At 35.0% G+C, this 26,906-nt stretch overlaps 2 protein-coding genes, 1 long non-coding RNA gene and 1 pseudogene across 6 annotated transcripts in view; 2 read left to right on the forward strand and 2 right to left on the reverse strand.

The window, feature by feature from the left end:
• On the reverse strand, positions 1-25,211 carry LOC139782840 (uncharacterized). Its single transcript, XR_011721005.1, has 2 exons — positions 23,679-25,211; positions 1-188 (listed from the first exon to the last, which is right to left on the reverse strand). It is a non-coding gene; the product is annotated as an uncharacterized lncRNA (long non-coding RNA).
• Positions 1-26,906, reverse strand: part of LOC139782838 (uncharacterized) — a 128,503-nt gene that overhangs the window by 61,510 nt on the left and 40,087 nt on the right. Inside the window, exon 3 of one of the 4 annotated variants that reach the window (XM_071721926.1) lies at positions 1-57. The exons of the other annotated variants lie outside the window; for them this stretch is intronic. The gene's annotated coding sequence lies outside the window, so the exon portion shown is untranslated. The remainder of the gene's footprint in view (positions 58-26,906) is intronic. 4 annotated transcript variants of the gene reach the window in all.
• LOC139782836 (protein I'm not dead yet-like) overlaps positions 1-26,906 on the forward strand; it is a 91,869-nt gene that overhangs the window by 28,153 nt on the left and 36,810 nt on the right. The gene's annotated exons all lie outside the window — the stretch shown is intronic.
• On the forward strand, positions 2,919-8,466 carry LOC139782837 (uncharacterized; annotated as a pseudogene).

Below are 26,906 nucleotides of genomic sequence, written 5' to 3' on the forward strand. Positions count from 1 at the left end.
GGTCGCAAAAAACTTTCAAGTTGATTTTACGTCAACACGGCTGGAGCAATCTCAACACTGTAAACACACCAAAGATGGGCATACACTAACACGTTTTGGGAATGACGGGTGCTGCCCTCTGGTTATTAGTTTTTTAAATAAAGCCGATATGACAACGTGCCCCGTGTGACAACGTGCCCCGGTCTACCCTACAAAAACGAGAATAATTGTTTCTTATAGTTTTTTGGACATTGAATACGATCTCGTTTGCCAAATTGTTCGCGTCACAATTTTGAGAAATTTACAATTAAAGTTGCAAAAAGAGGCTCTTTTAGTGTATTTTTTGGCATATTATAACTATGAAATGTAATGTGTTGGACAAATTTTTTTTTTTTAATCAAAATTAAGTATGTTGTTAGAACTTCTGGCCTTTAAAAGGAATTTGTTGTATCGGTTATAATTAAAAAGATATTGATGATTAATATGGAGTCTATTGCGTCAAAGTTGCGACTTACATGGACTAGTAAGGATTTATGAAATATTTTTTAATTATGTTTTAATTATTCAATTTTTTTAATTATTCAAACTCTCTTAGGAATTTTTCAGCTCGTTAAATATTAATCTAATGTCAAAGTTGATAAATTTAAAATAACGGAGCCAATATATGCCGGATATAAAAAATAGAAATTTGATCATTTTTAATTTATTAACTTTAACATTAGATTAGTATTCAGCGACATGAGAAGTCCTTAAGTTTGAATAACATAACTAAAAAATATTTTACAGATGTGTCTGTGAAGTTGGCATATCATTTTCCAGCAAATAAAAAATAAAAGGGAGTTCTTGTCGCATGCAGTCGAGTTCTATAGTTCCTGATACTTTTTAGTGATAGTTCTGGTGATTTTGCTAAAAAAAGTCAATTGAAAAAAACCTGCACACTGTTTCCTCATAGTTTTTAAGTGGGCAAGTAGACACTTGCACATTGCTTCCTCATAATTTTTAAGTGTGCAAATTATAAATCTGAACATTATTTCCCCACAATTTTTAAGTATGCAATGCACATTGCTTAATCAACATTTTATTTTGCTCATAAAGCTTTCTCTTATGAGGAAGCCTGTTTTTTTATGCATAATTATTAGTAGATATTTATTAATTTGGCTTCCTCATAGAGGAAGCTTTATGAGCGAAATAAAATGTTGATTAAGCAATGTGCAAATTTATAATTTGCATACTTAAAAATTGTGAGGAAGTAATGTTCAAATTTATAATTTGCATACTTAAAAATTATGAGGAAGCAATGAGAAACCTGCTCATTGGTTCCTCATAGTTTTTAAGTGTGCAAGTAGAAACCTGCACATTGCTTCCTCATAGTTTTTAAGTGGGCAAGTAGAAACTTGCACATTGCTTCCTCATAATTTTTAAGTATGCAAATTATAAATTTGAACATTACTTCCTCACAATTTTTAAGTATGCAAATTATAAATTTGCACATTGCTTAATCAACATTTTATTTCGCTCATAAAGCTTCCTCTATGAGGAAGCCAAATTAATAAATATCTACTAATAATGGAGTTATTGAGAGCCGGGCTTTGAACGAGCGATGCGCTCCCGCTTCTAGAGAGGGCAGCTCCTGTGTGGCGCGCGTTCTAAGCGCCACTCGTGCGTTACGGTCGTTGTCTGCGTGCGGTCGTCACGGTCGTGTGCACTAGAGCCTGGAGTGTCGTCGTGTTCAGACGTGTTTGAGTTACAGAGTGTAATATACTGATATAGAATAAATAGAGTGTTCCATAGATTCTTGTGTTTACTGCCCATCTCGCCACATGCACAGCCGTCCTCTGATATATATATATAGCCAATAGGTTATGGGCCCAGGGCACGATTCCCCTGCGTGAGGAACGTAAAACGAACGTACGTGTATACGAAGTGTGTGAGACGCCGGCGAAGGGTATCGAAAGGAATAGAAGCATCTAGAAGATTAGAGGGTAAGTAAATAATATTCCTCGTTGCTGACGAGCGAAACGAGAGAATTCTCAGCTAATAAGAACGTTCGTTCGATAAATGCTGGTAGAAGGAGATAGATGTTTTTGCCTTCTTCTTGAGAGATAGAAATAGAGGTAATAGATGTATAAAGAGTAGATGCGAGAAAGATATTAACTAAATTCTAAGAGAAATAGAGAATAGATGTGTGATAGAAAGAGATAGATGTGAGTGATAGAAAGAGATAGAAATATGCCGCTTGGTAACAAGCTGGCGGGAAAAGCGACGTGCGCGTGGAAGTCCGATCGTGAACGGCGAGAGTCATTGTTTTTGGCGCGCGGAAGTCCGATCGTGGACGGCGAGAGTCATTATTTTTGGCGCGCGGAACTTGTTGCTGGGCGCGCACTAACACATAATCGATTTCGACTAACAATATGGCATCGATGTTAGATGGCTAGATTACGATACATGTTAATGTATGCGTATGCTAGATGGCTAGATTACGATATATGTGTAAACATGATATGCGTATATATAAAACTCTATATGACTCTGTATGAGTTTATTTTTTTTGAAATCGATGTGTATCGGGTCGGTGATCGAGCATGACTTGCTGTGCGGTGTAGCTTGATTACTGTTCAAGGAAGCCGCGTAAATTTGTATGGGCCCCGTACGCGTGCGTGATCAACCCGAGCTCCCATAGATCTTTTCAGCAGTGCTGGGGATCGCAACGGACAGTGGTGTGCGCGTGCGGATAGCCCTGCAGAGGCGGGTGGTTTTTTTCTCGCTTTGGGGTTATTGTGAATTGCAGTGCGTTCTATATAGCCTCATAAGCATTGAATTTTTATCGCTGAAAGAAGTTTAGTGATAGAAATTAAATTATTATATGTCAATATGAATGTTGGTTTATCTTGTCAAAAGAGGAATGCTAATGTTCAATCGACATTTAAATCCTGATTTAGATGGAAAAAGAGACAGAGAATCTTCCGGTGGAGGAAGAAAGCCAAGATAGCGCATCTGGTCGACTACGACAGCGATAGCAGCGTGGTCACGGTGGTAGAGAGAGAAAGTAACAGCGTAAAATTAAAGAGAAGAGATAGAGGTAAGAGAGTATTTTAGATAAAACAATCCAGTAGGACAATATACATGTGAATTCAGAGATAGAGTAATTTATAATTTTGTATAGAAGAAAAAGAGAAAAAGGAGGAGACTGAAGGAAGGGGTGCAATCCCAAAAAGCAGTAAACCAAAGATTGTAGAAAACGTGGATGTGACCAGAGCATGGATGGAGAATCGTCCTGTACTGCCAATAGGAACAAAAATGCTGTACGAAAAACAGGAACAAATGGTCACAAGAATGGATACTGTGTTAAAAATGGATAAAGTTATGACTAAAGCAACCTCGATGATGGATAACATGGTGGAAGTCGCCCGTGTAAATCTTGAAAAAGAGAAAATGAAGCTTAGACGGTTAGAGGTAAATAACAAAAATACGCAAAGCACAGTAGAGAACAGCATACAAACAGTTAAAGAATTAGAAATAGAGTCCAAAAAGAAAAAGTTAGATGAAACAGCAGTCTGTTCAGCCGAGAAAAATAGAAGTTTAGAGACAATTAAAAGCGCTTTAGAGGTGGAACTAAACAGTCAAAGGTTGCATATTAGAAGATAATATAAGCTGACGCAAAAATCCAATTTTGATCTTTGGATAGATTATTTGAAATCCGAGTTAATGAATAACGATTTGTTAGATGTAATAGATTCAAACATTGAAAGTCCAGAAAATCTTTCCGAATTAAAAGTTGCTAAGAGAAAAAGTCTAGTTAGAGATATTATAATCAATCATTTAGATGAAAATTATCATAAAAGAATTTTACATGAAAAAGACCCGAAAGAAATTTTGAAGAAATTAAGAGGATATAAAAAGAGTGAAGTAAACGTTACTCATGTATCAGTACGAGCTAGACTTTATCAAGTTAAAATGAGAAAAGACGAAAAAGTAAGTGATTTTTGCGAACGCTTCGATTCAATAATTAGAGAATATGAATCATGTGAAGATGCAGTACCTCTCGCAGAACAAGAGATTAGATCTGCATTTTATCAGGCTGTGTCAATTAATGTACCAGAGCTGAGGAATGTAGATTTAATTAGAAGACAAACTAATCTTAAAGAAATGAACATAGATGAAATAAAGTCTTTTATGATGCAGTTAGAAGCAGAGATTAAGAGCGAGAGTAGAGAAAAGTTAGAGAAACCCGAAATCAGGGTACAGAGGGCTGCTGCAGAAGAAGTCAAGTGCTATAGATGCAACCGGTTGGGCCATGTGGCAAAAGACTGTCCGTTAGTAGAATCAGGGTCCTGGTTCTGCTACTATTGCCAGGAGATACGAGGACATAAAGGGGACAGCTGTCCTAATGCTGGAGCCCAGGCGAACAGATTTAGAGGAAAAAGGTATTTAAATAAAACCGTTAATAAAAATATAAAGAAAAAGGGTAGATTTGTGCAAAAAGGCACAAAAAGAGTAGATAACAGAGGAAAAATAACCAAAATACAACCAGCCAAGAAACCTATACCAACGAAAACAGCAATTGAAGGAAAACCAAAAGAAGGTAAATTATGCATGGTTAAATTAATAGAAGATAGAGATAGTTCAAAAGAGTTAGTCAATTTTATTGTAGATTCGGGTGCTACAGATCATATTGTGAATAAGAATATTATTCTGTCCAATTTTGAAAAATGTAAAGATAAAGTTATTAAATGCGCGAATAAAAATGAGCTTGCAGACATTTCGATAGATGGTAAAGGAGATATTTTGTTAATAACGAATGAAAAAGAAAAGAGAGTCATTAAATTAACAAATGTAATTGCTACAAAGGAAGTATCCGAAAATTTATTATCTCTAAGAAAGTTGGCTGATGCAGGGTTCAATATTTATTTAGATGATAAAGTGTTTAAAGTTTACAATAAACTGACAAATAAAATAGTTTTTGAAGGAGTCTATGAGAAACCAAATTGGATTATACAATTTGAGGTAAAAAATAATAATATAGAGGACAATGACAATGTAGAATGTGCTGTGTACAGATGTAGAGCAGAAATTGTTCCACATAGTGAGCTTCCTGCGATTGGGAGGGAGAATAAAGGAGAACTCACAAATGTGAACGAAAATATAGAACACAACAATGCTGAACTCGAGCAAGTCATTAAGTTAGAGAATATACAGACAATAGAGAATATAGAAGAAATGTGTGAAAGCTCAGTAATTGAAAAAGTAAAGAAATTAGAGAAAATAAATGAGGCGATGTTATGGCATGTTAGATTAGGTCATGCGTCGTTAAACTATCTAAGACAGCTACAAAAAGTAGAAAAGAGATTAGAGACAGTTAAGTTTAATAACTCCATATTAGAGTGTGAAGTCTGTATAATGGCAAAGATGGCAAAACTGCCGTTTAAAGAAAACAGAAATAGAGCACAGAGACCACTACAGGTAATACATACGGACATCATGGGGCCAATAAAACCTACATCCTATCCAGGACAAAAGAGGTTTATAATTACTTTTATAGACGACTATTCTAGATTAGCGAAAGCCTACTCTCTGAAGACGAAAGATGAATCGGGAGAGGCTCTAGAGAAATATCTAATATCCGCCAGAAATCTACTAGGAAAAGAAGAAAAGCTGTGTTACGTGAAGTCAGACCAAGGCAAGGAATTCACGGGAGGTACATTTAGAGAGGTGCTAAAAAGAGAAAAGATAGAAGCCATATTTGCACCACCGTACACTCCGGAACACAATGGAGTTGCAGAAAGGTTCAACAAAACGTTGCAAGAGAAAGTAAGAACATATATGTTCGACTCGGGATTACCAAAGAGTATGTGGGAGTTGGCAGTTGACGCTGCTGTGCACGCGTACAACAGATCTCCACATAAGACTATAGAGTACGAGATCCCGTTGAAGAAGTTTTCACCAGAAACGAGTTGTCATTTTGAGCAAATAAAGAGATTCGGATGCATTGGATATGCAAGAGTACCAAAGCCTAAGTCGAAATTTGATAAGAGAGCTATTAGAGGTGTGTTGGTGGGATATACCGACACTGGATATATACTCTGGCATCCAAGTACAAGAAAATTTATAGAGTCCCGACACATTCGATTTAATGAAAAGGTAACATATAAAAATGTATATCAAAACAGTCAAACAGAAGAAGAAAAAAACTCAAATAGAAACTGGTTGAAAGAATTCGTAGAAGATGAGGAAAATGGAGAACAAAAACTAGAGATTCCTGAGAAAAGGAAAAGAGGTAGACCGAGAAAACAAACAACACAACTAGACAAACCGAAACAGAAGGTCGAACAAAAGGAAAGTGAAACTCCAATGACTAGAAGTAAAACCAAAAGAAAACTAGAAGATAATGGAGACACTAACGTGCGGAGAGTAATAGAAGATATTAGCTTTGCTAATTATACTACTGTGAAAAATATTCAACAGAATATAGAGAATGAAGATGAATTGAGTCGATGTCTTCTGGCATCATTACATAGAGAGCCCTCGACATATGAAGAGGCGATGACAAGCAGCGAAAGAGAGAATTGGAAAAATGCTGTAATAGAAGAACTTGAGTCTATGCAGACCAATCAAGTATGGATGCTTGTTGATAGACCGACAGAGATGATGGATGGTAAACGAGCTAACATTATAGATTCAAGATGGGTATTTAAGAGGAAATTAGAAGCAGATGGATCAACCAGATATAGAGCGAGACTGGTGATAAGAGGATGTAAAGACAAAAATGTGTATGATCTGAAAGAGACATATGCACCGGTTTCGAGATTGTCTTTGGTTAGATCCATATTGGCAATAATAAACAAGTATAATTTATATACCCGCCAACTAGATGTGAAAACTGCATTCCTGAATGGAACCATAGAAGAAGAAATATATATGGAAATTCCAGACGGAGTAGAAGTGAATGAAAACACCAAGAAGACAAAGGTGTGTAAACTAAATAGAGCTTTGTACGGATTGAAAATAAGTCCGAAAAGATGGAATAAGAGGTTTTCGGAAGAGGCTAAGAAACTTGAATTAGAGAATGATCTACATGAGCCATGCCTGTTCACGTGGAGGAAAGAAGGCAAAATAGTGATCATATTACTTTGTGTAGATGACATGTTAGTTGCAAGCAATGATCTGAAGAAATTAGAGGAAATCATAGAGAAGTTGAGTAAAATCTTTGAGACGAAGAATCTTGGAGAACCCAAGAATTTTCTGGGAATAACAATAGAACGAAACAAAGAAGAAAGATATATGAGCATTCATCAGATGCAATATACTGAGAGCGTACTGGAAAAGTTCCATATGAATGAATGCAAGCCTCAGAGCACTCCTATGGTTACCAGAAGGATGAGCAACAAAAACAAAAGGAGTGAATTAGAAGAAAAGAACACTGGAAAAGAAATTATAAGAGTACCTTATAGAGAAGCAATAGGAAGCTTAATGTATCTAGCGAATGCTACACGACCTGATATAGCTTTTGCAGTGAATTATTTAGCAAGGAAACAATTAGAGCCTACAGAAGAAGACTGACAAGATGTAAAAAGAGTCTTCAGATATCTTAGAGGAACTGCGAATCGAGGATTAATATTTAGAGGTAAAACAGACGTGTTAGAGTCACTAACAGACGCTAGTTTCAGAGATTGCATTGATTCTACATCCACTGGAGGATATATAATCAAACTATTTGAAGATGTGATAGCATGGAGAAGTCATAAACAGACATATGTTACACTCTCTACTTGTCAAGCAGAGTATCTAGCAATGAGTGAGGCCTGTCAAGAAGTAATCTCGTTGGACAAGTCGCTCAGATATGTTGTTGGAAAAACATTCTTGCCTGTAACAATCTGGTGTGACAACAGAGCAGCAGGAAACTGCACTAAGAAGGATGGAAGTCACAAACTTAAAATGTTTTATGACAACTTAGAGGAAATAAAGAAAAACTTAAGAGAAAGAGAAAAAACTGGAAACAGAAAACATATGGCTGACACTCATGGAGATTTTATTAAACAGTGTGTTGATCAAGGGAAGGTGAAAGTCGAATGGATTGAGACCAAAGAAAATTTGGCGGACATTATGACAAAACCTTTACCTTTGGAAGCATTTGCATATCTAAGAGATAAGATAATGAATATAGAGTCTAAACAAAATTAGAGATTAATCTTACTCGATAACTGATTCTTGTTGTGTTTCAGATAAGGACTAAATGTAGAGAAGGACCACGGATCGCTCGCACAAAGGGAGGGAGTATTGAGAGCCGGGCTTTGAACGAGCGATGCGCTCCCGCCTCTAGAGAGGGCAGCTCCTGTGTGGCGCGCGTTCTAAGCGCCACTCGTGCGTTACGGTCGTTGTCTGCGTGCGGTCGTCACGGTCGTGTGCACTAGAGCCTGGAGTGTCGTCGTGTTCAGACGTGTTTGAGTTACAGAGTAATATACTGATATAGAATAAATAGAGTGTTCCATAGATTCTTGTGTTTACTGCCCATCTCGCCACATGCACAGCCGTCCTCTGATATATATATATATATAGCCAATAGGAGTAAATGGAAGTTTTTAATCGATCCCCTTAGGGTTACAATTCTCATCCATCACTACCCTTCTCCTCTCACTTAACCCGTTGGACTAACGGCTTAACGTCTCTTTCCGAAAGACGGAGCCCAGTTTTCTCCACACCAGAGTCCTTTTCTCGCACGGAGGGCGCAGCTTTCGGAAATAAATTCCATGTTTACGTGCTCAAGTGGACTCGAACCTGGTTTCTCAGATTACGAGTCTGGCGCTCTACTACTAGACCACACTGCCGTCTAAATATCTACAAATAATTATGCATAAAAAAACAGGCTTCCTCGTAGAAAAAGCTTTATGAGCGAAATAAAATGTTTTTATTTTGTACTCTTACCTCTTTAATTCTTTGTGATTAAAATGATTCTTTGTAATATTATAATTTTGTTAAGGAGAATTAAAGCTACTACCACTTGGGTTGGAATAGGAAGACCCTTGAATGGGAACACAAAGATATGTACCACTTGCGTTTTATTTTTTAAAAGTAGTTGCACAACAATTATTTTTCAAAGCAATATATATATTCTCTTTGCAATTGGCGCAATTTAAAGATTTCGATTCACATTTTTTTTTTAAATACATGTCACTTGAGTTGAGTTAGGTAACATAATTTTGTGATATAATAATTTTGTTAAGGGAGAAATTAAAGCTATTACCACTTAGGTTGGATTTTTGGATTTATACATATCACTTAGGTTAAGCTAGGTAACGTAACTTTGTGATGATATATAATTTTGTTAAGGAGAAATAAAGCAACTACTTAGGTTGAATTTTTGAATTTACAAAATACATTGCGTGTACTTGGTGCCTTTTTTTACCTTTTTTGAAAAAGGTAATTTAATAAACAAAATCGTATTTTGCATACAAAAACCTACGAGAAACAATAATTTGTTGTTCTTGAACATTTTTTTGTTGAACAGTGTTATAAGAAATTTTTTTGTTCAGTCCTGTTTTATGGTTAATGAGAAAGTTTTTTGTTAAGCGTATTGTTACCTTTATCATATTTTAAAGAATAGATCATGACAATGCTTCCGCTCACGTGTCGATAGTTGAAAATAAGTTTTTAGCTAAACGTCAAGTGACTATATCATTTACCTTCCATATTCCTGATCTTTTTTCCAAGGTAAAAGTGTCCATGAAGGGAAAGCACTTTAGTTCTATAAAGAAAACCTCTGACGAGGCACATAAAAACAAAAAGAATTTTTTTCAGAGTATTTCAGAGGCTTCTAGATCTAACAATAAGACGTGTATAGAATAGGGAGAGAATTGTGTTGAAAAATGAAAAATAAATTTTTCTATATTTTTTAAAATTAACTTTGTATTAAATTATTCTGGGAACTTTGCAGACAAATTGTATATATAATAATTGTTTAAGGATTACAAATTCTCGCTGATTGAACCTTCTTGTTGCAATATCATACATATAGTAAATTGAAAATAAATGTATTTTCACTGGGAAAGTAGCAAAATGGTAATAAAATTACTGAATGTAAAGTCTTCAATTAAGTTATTAATTAAAATTTAGATCAAATCGAGCAAATGTCTTGAGCAGTTGGCAGTAGCTAAGTTTTTTTCATTGAATACCTTTTTATTTTAATATCTTTTTTTATATTATTATTTATTTTCTTTGGTTAAACCTGTTGCACCATTTAGATACACCTCTTCATATCTTCAAGAATTTTTTGTGGACATATATTTGTCTTGATATTTAACTTCATAATCATATATCAGGAACATGTTATGGATTAACTTTAGTAAATCATCCAAGTCCGATTTTGATGAAATTTTACAGGTACGTAATACTTATTAGATGTAATCACAGCCACTACCCTTACGAAAAAGTAGTACTAGCAATCAGTACTCAGTATTGTGAGTGATCAGTACTCGTAGTATTGAGAGTATTAGTATGTTAATACTCATGAATACTGCAGAATGGTCAGTACTGTGTCTGTCAGTGCTTACAGTACTGGCAGTACTACAAGCAATAATACTCATTAGTACTTCAAAGTATTGAAGTGGTCAGTACTTTATCAGATTAATATTCGGAGTACTATCATGATAGCACTGCCAGTACTGTAAGAAACTAATAGGCACAGTACTGACCATTCTGCAATATTCATGAGTATTAACATACTAATACTGTCAATACTACGAGTACTGATCACTCAGTACTGAGTACTGATTGCTAGTACTACTTTTTCGTAACGTATCTTGGAAATACTAAATTAATAAAATACTAAATTAACACACTAAACTATCAATATGACGTTATTTTGATATCATCTTGACTTTTTGTTCTACTTGGATAGTACTGCGTAAGTAGGGGAGAGTGGGCTTCCTTGAGCCACGGAGTCCAATGTGACAGTGCGAGTTTTCTGTATTAACGTTCTGCAAAATAGTGACGGTGGGTATGAAAACTTTCGTTTTCAAAACATATAACTTCCATCAAAAAATTATGCCGAAATAAGCATATATACTTTAGTTAAAGGCAGATATGTAATTGGAGCCTTGCAAAGTAAATTTTTACTTGTCATAACTTTTTGATATGTATGAATTTCTAGGGATTCTACAGTTAAAAAAAAATTCATAAGACGTTTGTTGGGATCTAGGTTCAATACCAACGTGCGCACAAAAACGTTTAATTGTTCTGTATCTGAAATATTTACGATAAATAATATCGATGTTTAGTGGGGTCCAATGTGACGCAGGTTGATGGGGTCCTCTGTGCCACGCTTACAGAACTATCTAACCTACCTACGTGACAGCGCGAGTTTCCGTAGTGTGTTTCGATCGCGGAATAGTAAATGTTAGTGCCTAAATTTTCCTATAAAATGAAATAATTTCCATCGATAATCATATCCACACTTTTATTTTCTCTTTTTTTCACCCTTTAGTTACAGATCACATGTAATCGAGTCGCTGTGAGGCAATATTCGTTGATCTCTGCTAGGTTACGACAAAAAGTGAGGTTATAGGACTTTGTTTTCAATTTTCAATTTCTTAGGTCATCTGATGAAACAAATATGACACGATTATTGATAAATTGGTTCTCTAACACAGTCTTGGTTTTTCAATTGACCAAAAATTTGTAATAAACAGGATTTAAACAGATCTCTTCTACGTGTCACAGGGTACCTTACCTTTCACATTACACGTCACAGTGTACCCTAGCTATGGCTCAATCGATCCCACGCGTGGGGTCCACTGTGACAAACGCAACATTTCAAAATATCATTATTTTTGCAAAATATTTCTGAAAATTTACTTCTTAAATCATTTATAAACAAAGTTTATTATATTAAACATCGAATAGTCTCATTTATATTATAATGAAGTTATTAAAAATTATTTTTAATGTGATTTGAAAAAACGTGGTTCAAGGGTGTCCACTCTCCCTTACTGCGCCTGTACCACACGTTAGTATCCCACGATTATTCGATAAGTACTAAAAGAGTACTGGAGGGAGTACTGGAGGGAGTACTGGTGGGAGTACTGGAGGGAGTACTGGAGGGAGTACTGGAGGGAGTACTGGGGGGAGTACTGGAGGGAGTACTGGGGGGAATACTGGAGAAAGTACTGGAGGGAGTACTGGAGGGAGTACACTAGAGGAAGTACTGAAGGGAGTACTGAATGAGTATTGGAAGAGTACTGGGAAGGAGTACTGACGAAGTCAGTATGGTCGAATTTAGTAGTACTTTGAGTACTTATGTCTCCAGTACTTTCACCAATACTTTTTCCAGTATTAAAACCAGTACTACTTTTTCATAAGAGTAGTGCGAAGTGCCTATAGTTTTTGAAACATTCAAATTTTTAATATTTGGCTTAATTAATGTTAAAGCAACTTAATCGACTGTGACTGGCAATATATAACGTCTTTCCGATATAAACATAGAAAAAACTGTGAGCCAACTCGCTTTGTCGGATTCACACAGCACTTTTTTGGATCACATCGAGACATTATTAATTTCGACCATCGCTTTTGGTCAGTTGATGTAATTTCTAAGTTGAATATTTTATTGCGAAAAAAATATTACCCCAGCCAGGGTTTGAACCTGGAACCTCCCGTATACCGTGCGGGCGTCGTGCCAATTCGACCACTGGGGCTGTGGTAATATTCTTATCGCAATAACAACTATAAGAAGGAGCACCGATTCTTTTAGTCTACGGTGTATAATAAACAGAATAATAACTTCTCTTTTCGCCAGTGATAGAATAACAATTAAAGCAACTTAATCGACTGTGACTGGCAATATATAACGTCTTTCCGATATGAACATAGAAAAAACTGTGAGCCAACTCGCTTTGTCGGATTCACACAGCACTTTTTCGGATCACATCGAGACATTATTAATTTCGACCATCGCTTTTGGTCAGTTGATGTAATTTCTAAGTTGAATATTTTATTGCGAAAAAAATATTACCCCAGCCAGGGTTTGAACCTGGAACCTCCCGTATACCGTGCGGGCGTCGTGCCAATTCGACCACTGGGGCTGTGGTAATATTCTTATCGCAATAACAACTATAAGATGGAGCACCGATTCTTTTAGTCTACGGTGTATAATAAACAGAATAATAACTTCTCTTTTCGCCAGTGATAGAATAACAATTAAAGCAACTTAATCGACTGTGACTGGCAATATATAACGTCTTTCCGATATGAACATAGAAAATCTATCACTGGCGAAAAGAGAAGTTATTATTCTGTTTATTATACACCGTAGACTAAAAGAATCGGTGCTCCATCTTATAGTTGTTATTGCGATAAGAATATTACCACAGCCCCAGTGGTCGAATTGGCACGACGCCCGCACGGTATACGGGAGGTTCCAGGTTCAAACCCTGGCTGGGGTAATATTTTTTTCGCAATAAAATATTCAACTTAGAAATTACATCAACTGACCAAAAGCGATGGTCGAAATTAATAATGTCTCGATGTGATCCGAAAAAGTGCTGTGTGAATCCGACAAAGCGAGTTGGCTCACAGTTTTTTCTATGTTCATATCGGAAAGACGTTATATATTGCCAGTCACAGTCGATTAAGTTGCTTTAATTGTTATTCTATCACTGGCGAAAAGAGAAGTTATTATTCTGTTAATTAATGTTTTTCAAGATTTCGATAAAAAATAATTAGAATTTAAATATATTTTGTAGCAATGTTTCATTAGTGTATTAGGAAACTGTAGGTTGTCAAAATATAATTATCAAGAAAATCAAACAAGCTTATTTTCGCGTTACATTTTTCGATATCATCTCTCGTTGTATTAAAAGTTGTATTAAAAAGTTATTAACAAAAAGTTTCATAAATAGAACGTTATTTTTGCATGGGTTTACAATTTCCACGCAAAAATGGAGTTTTCCGCATACTACTTGGTGTGAAGCGAAGTCTAGCATTGTACGATTCCACATAAGTTTCCAACTTTCCCTGCGAAGCGAAGGCCATTCCACAACTCCCGGTGCTTATAGTGCGAAAAATGTAAGGAAATGAGCTTCTTTGATTTGTTGTTTTTTTTTCTATAATATTTTGTCAACACTGTAGATATAGTTTCCTAATAAATTAAATATTTCAGCAAAATATTTTAGAATTTTTATTAATATTTATTTTTTATATCAAAATCTTGAAAAACGCTAATTAAGCCGAACAATTAAAATTTGATTTTCTCGGAAACTAGACATTTCCGCAACTCCGCATTAGCGGAGTGGCTTCAACTACATTTAGTAAGTACTACCTTACCTGTATAATTTCATGAAAATTGGACTTAGGTGACTTAATAAAGTCTTATCTATATTATTCTTAATTGGATATAATATTTTAAATCAGAATGAGTTAATCCGCTAATGTTAATTTAAAATAGGAGTCTTTATTTATCGACGCAATTGGCAATTATCGTAACAATGTATCACGACGTTTCGACCCGGGGGATTGGGTCCTTCTCAAGTGTCTAACAACAAGAACGGTAATGCAGGAAAAAGATAATTAGTTAAAAAATCTAACAGTAAAAAACGCGGAAAATACAATAAGATTATAGAAATAATGTCCTACCTAAATAAGCATGGAGCTACATACACGCACGAACATCTCAGAATATGAGAATTTTGACCGAAAAAGTCATAAGTCAAAGCTAAATAAAAAATCATTTCGTTAAGAGGCGTCATTAGGTGAAAATGAGGTATACACAGATAGATAATTACATATTCGATTCCGCGGAGCACCTTGATGCGAGTTACATAGTGTTCAAAGACGGAGACCGGTCGGAAGCACGCACACGACTGACAAAATTAAGCAATGTTGTGAGGTTAAAAGAATAAACATCGCGGGTTCATATACTGGAGATGACTTTGTCGTAAATAGGATTTAGATTTTCGGTATCCTTTTGTAGGTTGACGGTGTTCGCTTGATTTTTGATGAAAAACATTTCTGCTATTTCACGCTTCCTGACATTATTCTCTTTATGTAGTATGTCTACTTCTAACCATTTGAAATCGTGTTGGTGAAACGCGCGGTGCTTGCTTACTACCGAGCGGGATCCTTCGTCTTTCTTAATATCATTCCGGTGCTCATTAATCCGCGTTTTCAAGTATCTCTTTGTCTGCCCGATATAAGATGCGTCGCAATTACCGCAGTTTATTCTGTATACAAGATCGGTTTCACGGTCCTTATTAAGTTTGTCTTTTCCTTTCTTAATTATTAAGTCGAGCTTTTTCGGGATGGTGTATACCGTGTCGAGACCCACTTTATTCAGTGTAAAACGTATATCCTCGCTGAGACCCTTGACAAACGGTATGGCCAGGTATCTGCGAGCATCAAACGCGTCGGTGTGTGCATTATTATCGCGAGGGTAACGGAGCTGTTTTAATCTTGTATTAATGCGTCGGTTAATCAAGTTATCAGGGAAGGAATTGTTAAAAAGAATTGTTTTTACAATTTCAATATTCTCTCGGTGGAAACGTTCGTCCGAGAGTAAGATCGCACGGTCTGTGAGACTATTTATCGTGTTGATCTTGTACTTAAGAGGGTGACTCGAGAAAAAATTGATGTACCTACCAGAGAAAGTGGGTTTTCGGTACCAGTTAGTTAATAAATTGTTTCCTTCCCTGATAACAATTGTATCCAAGAATGGCAGAGAAGCATTATTCTCCAATTCATGCGTAAATTTAAGGCGTGGGTGGTAGCCGTTAAATACGTCGAGTATGTTACCTAGCTCGCCTAGAAATGTTTTTCATCAAAAATCAAGCGAACACCGTCAACCTACAAAAGGATACCGAAAATCTAAATCCTATTTACGACAAAGTCATCTCCAGTATATGAACCCGCGATGTTTATTCTTTTAACCTCACAACATTGCTTAATTTTGTCAGTCGTGTGCGTGCTTCCGACCGGTCTCCGTCTTTGAACACTATGTAACTCGCATCAAGGTGCTCCGCGGAATCGAATATGTAATTATCTATCTGTGTATACCTCATTTTCACCTAATGACGCCTCTTAACGAAATGATTTTTTATTTAGCTTTGACTTATGACTTTTTCGGTCAAAATTCTCATATTCTGAGATGTTCGTACGTGTATGTAGCTCCATGCTTATTTAGGTAGGACATTATTTCTATAATCTTATTGTATTTTCCGCGTTTTTTACTGTTAGATCTTTTAACTAATTATCTTTTTCCTGCGTTACCGTTCTTGTTGTTAGACACTTGAGAAGGACCCAATCCCCCGGGTCGAAACGTCGTGATACATTGTTACGATAATTGCCAATTGCGTCGATAAATAAAGACTCCTATTATAATATTTTAATCAGAGCAAAAAAATACCAGAGCAATAAATAGTAATGAAAAAAATTATACAATAAGTAGATATAATTTTAGTTTTAATTGGCGCAACTTTGCGATCTTATTACTTTTTAGAAAACTAGACATCACAGATGCGCTACGCGCGCGCTATTTATTATCTTTAATATTTCACTGTTACCATTAAGGCCTCCGCACAATAAAAAATATAAGGAACGAGGAACAGATATTAGCGATTAGGACTAAAGAATCAGGAATAAAGCTGGACACACGAAAAACACAAGCAACAGAAACAGGAAATAACATAGGCAATAGATTTTTACCTATCAGAAGACGTGTATTAATGCTACACCAGCTTTATTCCTGATTTCTTATTCCTAATCGTTAATATCTGTTCCTTGTTCCTTATATATTTTTGATTGTGCGGGGGCCTTTACACTATTAACCACACAACTGTCAAAATGAGCGGCTGCCATGACAGCCGCTAATGAAGTAAGCGCAACAAGAGAACCAATCGACATCGCGGAAAAGCGACAACAATATTTCGATAGATTCGAGTATCGATGACATGCCCTTTTTAAAAGAAAAAAAAGGAGGTAAATATTTCCCTTTACACAACCGGCCCTGATGACCTTGACCTTGACATATGTTGTCAAGGACATGACTCTGAGTAACTTTTCTTTATAACTTAATCGTCGCTCATTGCTTATTTAAAAGTTACGAACAAAAAGTTAAAAAAATATACGAATTTGTGTCAATACTAATTGTAAGGGAAGTAATTTGCTCATATGTGTGCTGATGTGTGTGTAAACAGTACACATGTAAGCGGGGGAGGGATGGGTGGGGGTGGACCTCGGTTCGTGTGGAAAGTTGAAAACCCGAACCGTACAAGGCTACCGCCCCTCCCCCACTCACATGTGTATTGTCTATACACATATATCAGCAAATTACTTCCTTTAGCACTGATACAAACTTGTAAATTTCTCACACTTTTTTTGTTTATAACTTTTAAATAAGCAATGAGCGACGATTAAGTTATAAGGAAAAGTTACTCAGGGTTATGTCCTTGACAACATATGTCAAGGTCAAGGTCATCGGAGCTGGCTGTGTAAAGGGAAATACCCTCTGTTTTGTCCTTTACTTTCTGCCAGAAAATATGGTCAATGTAATATAGTTAATATGAGCAACATTACAAAAATCTTTGCTGGATATTGGAATAGTAAAAACATGAATACCTTTTATCTTTATTTAGCAAAAAACTACTTGGCATTTTTTTCAATACCTACATATATACATTCTGAGCACTTTGGCCACAACGGTAACGTAGGTAACGGAAATTAAAATGTTAATAATAATCAATATGTATAATTCTGTTTAGATAAGAGCGCTATTCCATCGAAGTCTGGTCATTCGTTTAAAATCCTCTTAGTGTTTGTAAATAACATTACTATGCATATGCATATACATATATTACAAGAAAAATGTATTTATTTTATTTTAATTAAATATTCTCATTTTGTACTGTTTAATTCTTTGTGATTAAAATAATTCTTTGTAATATTATAATTTTATTAATTACAGCTATTATCACTTGAGTTGGAATAGAAAGACCCTTGAATGGGAATACAATATGTACCACTTGGGTTTCATTTTTTACTAGACATCACAGGCGCGCGCTACGCGCGCGCTATTTAACTATAATATTTCACTGTTATTATTATACACTATTATAGCTATACAACTATCAAAATATGCCATGACAGCCGCTCATGAAGTAAGCGCAGAGAGAGAACCAATCGGCATCGCGGAAAAGCGACAACAATACTTCGATAGATTCGAGTATCGATGACATGCTCTTTTTAGAAGAGGAAAAAGTAGTTGCACAACAATTATTTTTAAAAACAATATAGGAAAGACTGAGGCTATCTGTCTACGGGGAAATACAAAGATATGTATCACTTGAATTTAATTTTTTAAAGTTATTTTTCGAGGTAATACATGTAATTGGCGCAATTTAAAGATTTCATACATTTTTTTGAAAAATAAGTAATACTTAAAATATCACGATGTTGGTAAGTAAAGAAATAATAATTTATTGATATAGGTACATATATTTGACTTCTTACTAATTGATCATATGTTATTTACAACATCCTTCAATTATATGTCTTAAAGTTATAATCTTACTAAAGCAGAGAGTAATAAAAAGCATAAACGCAGAGTATTCTCTGCTTTAACCAAAAGCGCAAACTGTTATCTGCTTTAACTGTAATCCTTTAAATTTTTATCCCAAAACATTTTTCGAATAAATTTGAGCCATATATTCGCATTACCAATTACATTTTGAATTGTAAGCAAGGACTATTATTTGGTCTACTGAACATGTATTCGCATTATCAATTACATCTTGAATTGCAAGCAAGGACTATTATTAATTTGTTCTACTGAATATAATATATCAACCAGATACTATATTGAAGTTGTAAATAACATAATATGACCTAATTGAAGTAAGAAGCAAAATATATATCCATAAATTATCATTTCAATTATCATTTCCTTATTTACTGATATCGTGATAGTTTAAGTATATTGGAAACAAACTGAACATGAGCGACAATTTTTCTTCTCAGAATCTTTTTTACTACGTAAAATGTATTACTAAAAAGTAATTGATATATAATAATATTAATCTAGTAAACATAATAAACACAGACGTTACATCAATATTATAATTTCAACAATATACCTAATTGTTATATACAACATGTATATGTTGTATTACACAATATACATGAGTATTATTTAGTAAAAACGTATAATATTAATGTAATGTCGCTATTAATTGACGGGTAACCTAATTTACTGTATTACTAACCTCTACTATAAGCATGTCACAACATGTATACGTATACCACTCAATTCATGAATCGCAAAACATTTGTTCACATTTATTTATACAATACACTTGTATATACATATAACTGTATATAGTGTATATAACCGTATATAACTGTCACCAACTGTCAAAGGAGGATGTTAAAAATAAGCCATTTTTGGCCTACTCGCGAAACCTGAACTAATCATTGGAAACTATTTCTGGGGTCTTCTAGAAACAGGAAAAAAAAATAATTTATCCACCAGGGCCGGGGAAAGTTACGAAAGTAATAAAAGAACATTTTCTAATTAATATCACTGAAGCAACAACTAAAAGTAAAATAAGCAGGAGCTATGAGAGCCAACGCAAGATTTTCGTACTGTCTATTTTCTCTATTTCTTCGCCTTCAATTTTACAAAATTACATTACAAACGTTTCGATCCTACCATTGAATCATCTTCATTGTTACTCAGTATTCTACGTCATTTACATTTATTTCCCTGTTCTTGTCATTAATTTAATTGTAAGATATTTTTCGCATTTCAACTTGTATCGTCTGTATTATTCAAAGTTATTGTCACCATTCTACGTTAATTAGACAAATTAGTATGTTTAAATCTTACAATTTAACTTGCAAAACTTACATATAAAAGGTTTTGTGCATTTCAACTCGTATCGCATCGTGGTCCGAACTTCATGGATTGGATAATACGGTATTGGTAGCAAGAGGCACAATGACGAGTGTCTGAGAGGAAAGATTATAATAACGAATCTGAGACTAGATGGAGGGGGGACCAGAGAGTCTTGGAGAAGGGGATGTTAAGAAATAATTTAGGTAGGAGACAATAAATTAAGAATAGGAAAGTATGTTTCAGACAAAAACTCTATGTCGCTCTGTTTATTTTATCTGTATTTTTGTTTTTTTATGTGGATTATCTCCAAGGTTAATCTTTTGTTGTAGTTAGATTCTTTGTCTAGAATTTTAACGTTATCCCAATTAAATGTATGATTTTTCGTAAGGCGGTGGTTGGATATAACTGATGGAGAGCTGCCCTTCTTTTTAATATCAGAAATATGCTCTTGTACTTTAGTTTTAAGTTGGCGTTTTGTCTGCCCTATACATACGTGGCTTCACAATCATGACACGAAATCTTGGGTATATACAACACCGTTATGGGACAATCGATTTTGTGGATCTTTTCCCATTCTTATGAAACTTTTTAGGGTAATGAGTAGGGGAGACCGGGGCAAACTCGACAGAATTTTTTCAAAGGCAATTTTCAACAATTAATTAAAATTTTCAAGCAAATTTAATGGTACACATTTAAAGAGCGTTTCTTCAGGTACAAAATTGCTTAAGGAAATTTTGCTGTACGTCGCTTAGTTTTGCCCCCAGGAAAGGAAAAGTGACGCAAAGACAAATTTTCAAATTGAAAAATGCCAGGGTAAACTCGACACTTTGCCTGATCGACACAATTTGATCTGGAACTTATTTTTTATTGTCTGAAACTAAATATACATTTGTTTATCGTGTATTTAGAAAGTACAAAAATTTGGAATTAAGTAAAACAATCATTAGAAATAATGAGAACAAAAATTGTTGAACATTCAATTATTTTCATCTAAACTCATGTCTGAAAAACAATTTATGCAAGTAAATTCGCGATTACACGTGCGCACACATTTGTCATAGGCCATATAGCTGCATCACAAGCATCGTTTATTATTTGGAGCCAATAAAACAGCGTGTCGACTTTGCCCCGAACGTCGTTTTTTACTTTTGTAACTCCAAAAATATAAAAATTTTGAAAATATGCAAAAACTATTATCGGATTCGTATAAAGCATCGAATTTCCCATCAAAATTACTTACCGGTAGATTCGCAAGAGTAAAGCTCGATGAAAGAGTAGACATTTTCGAGAGATCAGAAAAATTACTTTTCACTATCAAAAACGCTTATGTCGCGTTAAAAATTACACTATAACTCAGAATGTTACCAAATTCCGTTGATAATACTGGCACATAAAGACGCATTTACAGTAGGAAAGGCAAGTTTCTACGATAGATTTAAATTGGCAAAAAGCCTAGTGTCAAGTTTGCCCCAGTCTCCCCTATGGAGAATGCTACTGTTAAATTACATCTTTTAGTTATAGGCAAGAACTTCTCGGAGATGGTTTCAACATAAAGAACCATAAATTTCTTTTCTTTGTTGTGTGTGTCGTGTGTTGTGTGTTGCTATTTTCATCTGTGTCATTTTTATTTTCCTTATACGCCAAAAATTTTACTCTGGTTCTTATTGTTGAAAAATGAAAGGATAGCCATTCTCAGATAGATTATTAATGGTTTCAATCAGATTCTTTTCACGGAATTTTTGATTGGAGAGGAGAGAGATCTTGTCCACCAAATTGTACACAATGCCTTTTTTGTGAGTCATTGGATGATGAGAATGAAAGTTCAGATATCTGCCTGAAAAAGTTGGTTTTTTATACAGATCAAAAATAATTTTGTGATTATATAGAAATTATGGCAGATACATCTAAAAAACTGAGACGATTGTTCTCACCAACCTCACATGTGAATTGTAAGCGTTCGTGAAACGAATTGAAAATATTTAGGATGTTATTGAGCATTTCACCAGGAGTCGCTAGGAATATGTCGTCCACATCTTAAATAGAATGCCAATATCGTTTGCAGGCTTTCTAATGCTTTGGTTTTTAAATCTTGCAAGACCAAATCGGCTACAATAGGAGATAAAGGAGATAGCATGAGTGTGCCAAAAATCTGTTTGTAAATGGTGTTATTAAACGTAAAAAATGTGGAATTTACAACTAAAGTACAAGAGCATATTTCTGATATCAAAAAGAAGGGCAACTCTCCATCAGTTATATCCAACCACCGCCTTACGAAAAATCATACATTTAATTGAGATAACGTTAAAATTCTAGACAAAGAATCTAACTACAACAAAAGATTAACCTCGGAGATGGTCCACATAAAAAAACAAAAACACGGATTAAATAAACAAAGCGACACAGAGTTTTTGTCTGAAGCATACTTTCCTATTTTTAATTTATTGTCTCCTACCCAAATTATTTCTTAACATCCCCTTTTCCGAGACTCTGAGGGTCCCCCCTCCATCTAGGCTCAGATTCGTTATTATAATCTTTCTTCTCAGCCACTCGTCATTGTGCTTCTTGCTACCAATACCATATTATCCAATCTATGAAGTTCGGACCACGATGCGATATGAGTTGAAATGCACAAAACCTTTTAAATGTAAGTTTTGCAAGTTAAATTGTAAAATTTAAACATACTAATTTGTCTAATTAACGTAGAATGGTGACAATAACTTTGAAGAATACAGACGATACAAGTTGAAATGCGAAAAACATCTTAAATTAGACTAACACTGAAAATGATCCAATGGTAGAATCGAAACGTTTGTAATGTAATTTTGTAAAATTGAAGTCAAAGAAATAGAGAAAATAGAAAGCACGAAAATCTTGCGTTGGCTCTCATAGCTCCTTATTTAACATTTGAATTTTAATCTTCTGAGCCAATAATTTGATTGTTTTAAAATAAGTAGATTAGATAATACATAAATAATTTTGATCCAATCATTACACCAGAAATGATCCAATGTACTCAAGAAAATCTTATCCGCAGAGCAAATATGTTCACACAAATAGAAGGTCTGCAATTCAAGCATGCTCTAAAATATTTAATCGGCCTTTTTAGGGCTACAAACATTTTTAGAACGTTGGAATAATAATCTTGGATCAAAATTATTCATGTAGGGATTAGTAGACCGGGGCGGAGTCGTCACTACAATTATCTCGAAATCTATATGTTGTGTGAACTCGCCATTAATATTGTAAACACTACTTATGGTGCCCATGTGACTAACGGAGTTTAGTAAGATATATGCCATGTTGTGATTTTCATTAAGGAGGCTCTTACCTCGATCATAAAACGACAGATCTTTATGAAATTAAATTATGTTGTAAAGTGAACCACAACGAACCGATGCCCAAAACTTTAGCATAGGTTGACGATAAAAATTTTAAAAATATCAGTATTGAAATTCGCATTTTTAACACAGGGCATATGGTAAACACTAAAATTTTTACCGGAAGTGATGTATTTTCTTGGCAAGTTTGCGAGCCAGGTAAACAAAAAACTAAGGAATTGTAGTTAAAATAATAATCTTTCTAATGATAAGAAGAAAACTTGGTGTTGACGATGAGTTATAAAAGATATTGTAGTTTTAATATGACGTACGACAGGTTAGGCAAATTATCTTCCGAGTGTCAAAATCGCGCGAAGTTTCAAATGTTGTATTACACGTAAATAAGTAAAATGCGTTTTTTAAACATCTATATAAACAATAAGTTTCAATTATTTGCCAATCAAACCTTGAAAATCAAAAAGTAAACAATGTTAATTATTCTTTCTAACCTCACTTGCACATGTCTTTTCTCTGCGCTGTATGGTAGCGGCATAATTATTCTCTCACGCATTGACAACCTTTATTTTCGAGAATTTTCCTTTCATTTTCCCTCTCAGCATTCTCACGTTATATCTTTCTTTTGGCTCCATCTCTTCATCGCATCAATCGCTACAACGCTACACGGCTACACCTCACTTAGCTACAGACTGCTGCAGACGACATTGTAACACGCGCATGTTATTATTCTGCTCTTTAGCACTGACGTAGTCAACTGACTTATTGTATAAATTTTAATATTTACACTAATAGAACATATAACTTACTTTTACACTGTGTAAAAATCATTATTTATTTTTTTATTTAATTTTCCGATAATTTTATAACCAATTATTAATAATAATTTTTCGGTTGCTACATTGATTAGAGCAGCCGGGTAAGAGCCTCCTTAAGGCAAACGTGTTTTCGGAGGTCAAAAGTAAAATTTTTTGCGCGTCGAAAATTTTAAATATTCTAAATATTATTTTCTCTCCGAATCTCGAGATAAGTGATTCTGAAGAGTAATGCATGCTGAACACAAATCCAGTAAAATTTTTTTATTTTCGTTAATTTCTAATATTTTATGAGCGATGAAACTTAAAATCTGTGTCCGGGGTGAAGTCATCACCAAGCCATATCATGGAGGCTTCGGGCGAAAATCAAAGTCAAAGAAGCAGCAGTGGTCGGATTCCAGCGAGGACTTGGATAATATGTGCTGCGTGTGCTCAGAGATGACAGAATAGAGCTGACGAGAAAGCGTGCATTTCGTGCGAGCGTAAGGCACATAAGTGTGTGCGCTTTTCTTGTAATTATTTTCCGCCATGGTGTTTTTAATTAATGTTTCCATTTTTCTATTAAAAAATAATTAATAAAATGTATCCTATCATTTGTCATAATCGGAATTATGAATTTTTATTTAAAATTCAGTCCGAGAATGGAATGACAACTCCGCCCCAGCAATTTTGACATTTCAATTTTTGCACCTTTGTCGTTTTCACTCTATACCAGTTGAACAAAGCGACGTAGACCAAAAATGTCCTTATAAATTTTGTAGCCAAGGGTTCACTCTTTACGGTATAACACATTTTACTAAAATTATTTGTTTTGTTGTTAAAAATCGGCACCGAAAAAGTAGTGACGACTTCGCCCCGGTCTCCCCTACCTATTGTCTAATTTACTTATTTTACTTTCAGTTGTAGCTTCGATGTTAATTAAAAAATGTTTTTTTATTACGTAAGTTGTATTCAAAATAACGATATTTAGATATCATGCAGTTCTGATTAAATTTTAAGCGAAATAGTAAAAAACAGCATACACGCTCATGCGCCACACACGCCGTGCGCGTGCCGCCCCTGAGTCATGCGTAACTTAAAGCGTTCATTCGTAAGCTTCAAATTGCTCTTATTTAAAAAGTAGTGTTCAGACGCAAAATTTTGCCAAAGGAAAAAGTTGTTTCTTTTGGCACAGACAGTCACGTTCTGCACTTCGTGTCCGCGAATTCTTGGACACCCTATAGGTGATTTTGAAAAATGTACGTTATTCCCCTCTTAGCCGAACCCAGGACCACGAAGAAGGACGTGAGAGAATTTTAGTTCCATTTATGTGTGCGTGTGCGTGCGTGCGTGCACGTGATTGTGTGTGTGCGTGCGTGCGTGCGTGTGTGAGTGACGAACCATGGGGTTCTTACCGTTTACGACTCTGTCGTAAGTAATAAGCCGGTGTCAGAAGTCAACGCACAAGAGGATTGACGTTAGCGTATGAATTCGTCGCGTATGCGACGCGATGGATACGACATACGCTAACGTCAATCCTTGTGCGTTGACTTACGACAGAGTCGTAAACGATTACAACAATCCTTGTGCGTAATAGGCTCTTATCCTGGCATAAGTCATATATTGGCCTGATGTACCTGCTGGGTCGATAATAACGCGCGCGCTGTTTATCAAAAGCGATATGCCGCATAGTGTCGAAAAAGTAAAAGCGACAATATTTTTCGAAAGCGATGGCGATGATGACGACGACGATGATAATAACGACGTATCTTAAACGAAATATTTACATTTCGGACTTTGCATCGTAATATCTTTACTCGTAGGGCATTCGTAGAAGAAAAATAAAAACACTTTTCTTATATAAATCGACCCCAGATTTCAAAATTTCGGGTACTCGCAACTCGTCGCCGTGTGAAGATACACGGGGGCGGTTTCGCGCTGCGTGTGTACTTGGCGCGTTACACTACCGTGTTTCTTGATATACATACACATATGCTCATTTCGTGCTCTGTAGAAAAAAATAATTAGAATTCAAAAATATTTTATATTAGAAAAAAATAATAGCAATAAGTAATAATGCCAATCTTTATATTACAATTATGGTATTTAATGAGTTAATATTTCTTAAGTATATATTAGTTCCATACATACGATTCAACAGAAACAATGTTCGTATTATGGCGTTTGTTATAAATGTTCGCTCAACTCGAATGCAAAACAACATGACAATGCGCTTTGAATGAATAATGTGAGACAAGAATAAAGAATGTTTCCGGCGAATCACTATTCGGTCAAAAGATACACTGAACGTATTTGAAATTCATCAGTGTTAAGAAAGATTCGTTAAAGTAATAATAAACGAATTTTCTATATCGTATATTTTTTTTCTCAGGTACATGCTTAGGTACTTTAATAATATCAACAATAATTTTTAATCATTAGTTTTTAATCTTAATAATTAATTTGTTCTTTGTACTAAAATCGCTAATCAAATTATTGGATATTTATCAGAAGTGCTGTTTTCTAATTGATTAAAGTTCATAATTTATTTAAATATTTAATTAAAAATCTGACGCAAATTAGATTCTTCGCATTTTATTTTTAAATATCTTGTTAAATGGGCGCGAATGTTATACCAAATAATACAGACGGCAGGAATACGAAGAATAAACTACGTAACTCGTTTCCGACCATGGTCGTTTAAGACATATCCTGTTTTGTACGTATGCAAGCTTCTTTCTTGTGGCAGTGTATTCATGATCGGGAGACGAAGGAATGTAGATTTTCTTGTTACCAACTCGATGCCACAGTGCATTTCAGGTCCTCTTCTTGGCAAAGCAAGGTGTAATCTACAAGCTCAACGGCTTTCTCAAACGAGAATTGCTTATACGTGCATGCATCGACCAAAATGAACTTGATGGCAAACTA

This window comes from Temnothorax nylanderi, unplaced genomic scaffold (genome assembly GCF_030848795.1).
Source record: "Temnothorax nylanderi isolate EJ_2023f unplaced genomic scaffold, tnyl_v1.0 TNYL_tig0444_pilon, whole genome shotgun sequence".
Taxonomy (NCBI): Eukaryota; Metazoa; Arthropoda; class Insecta; order Hymenoptera; family Formicidae; genus Temnothorax; species Temnothorax nylanderi.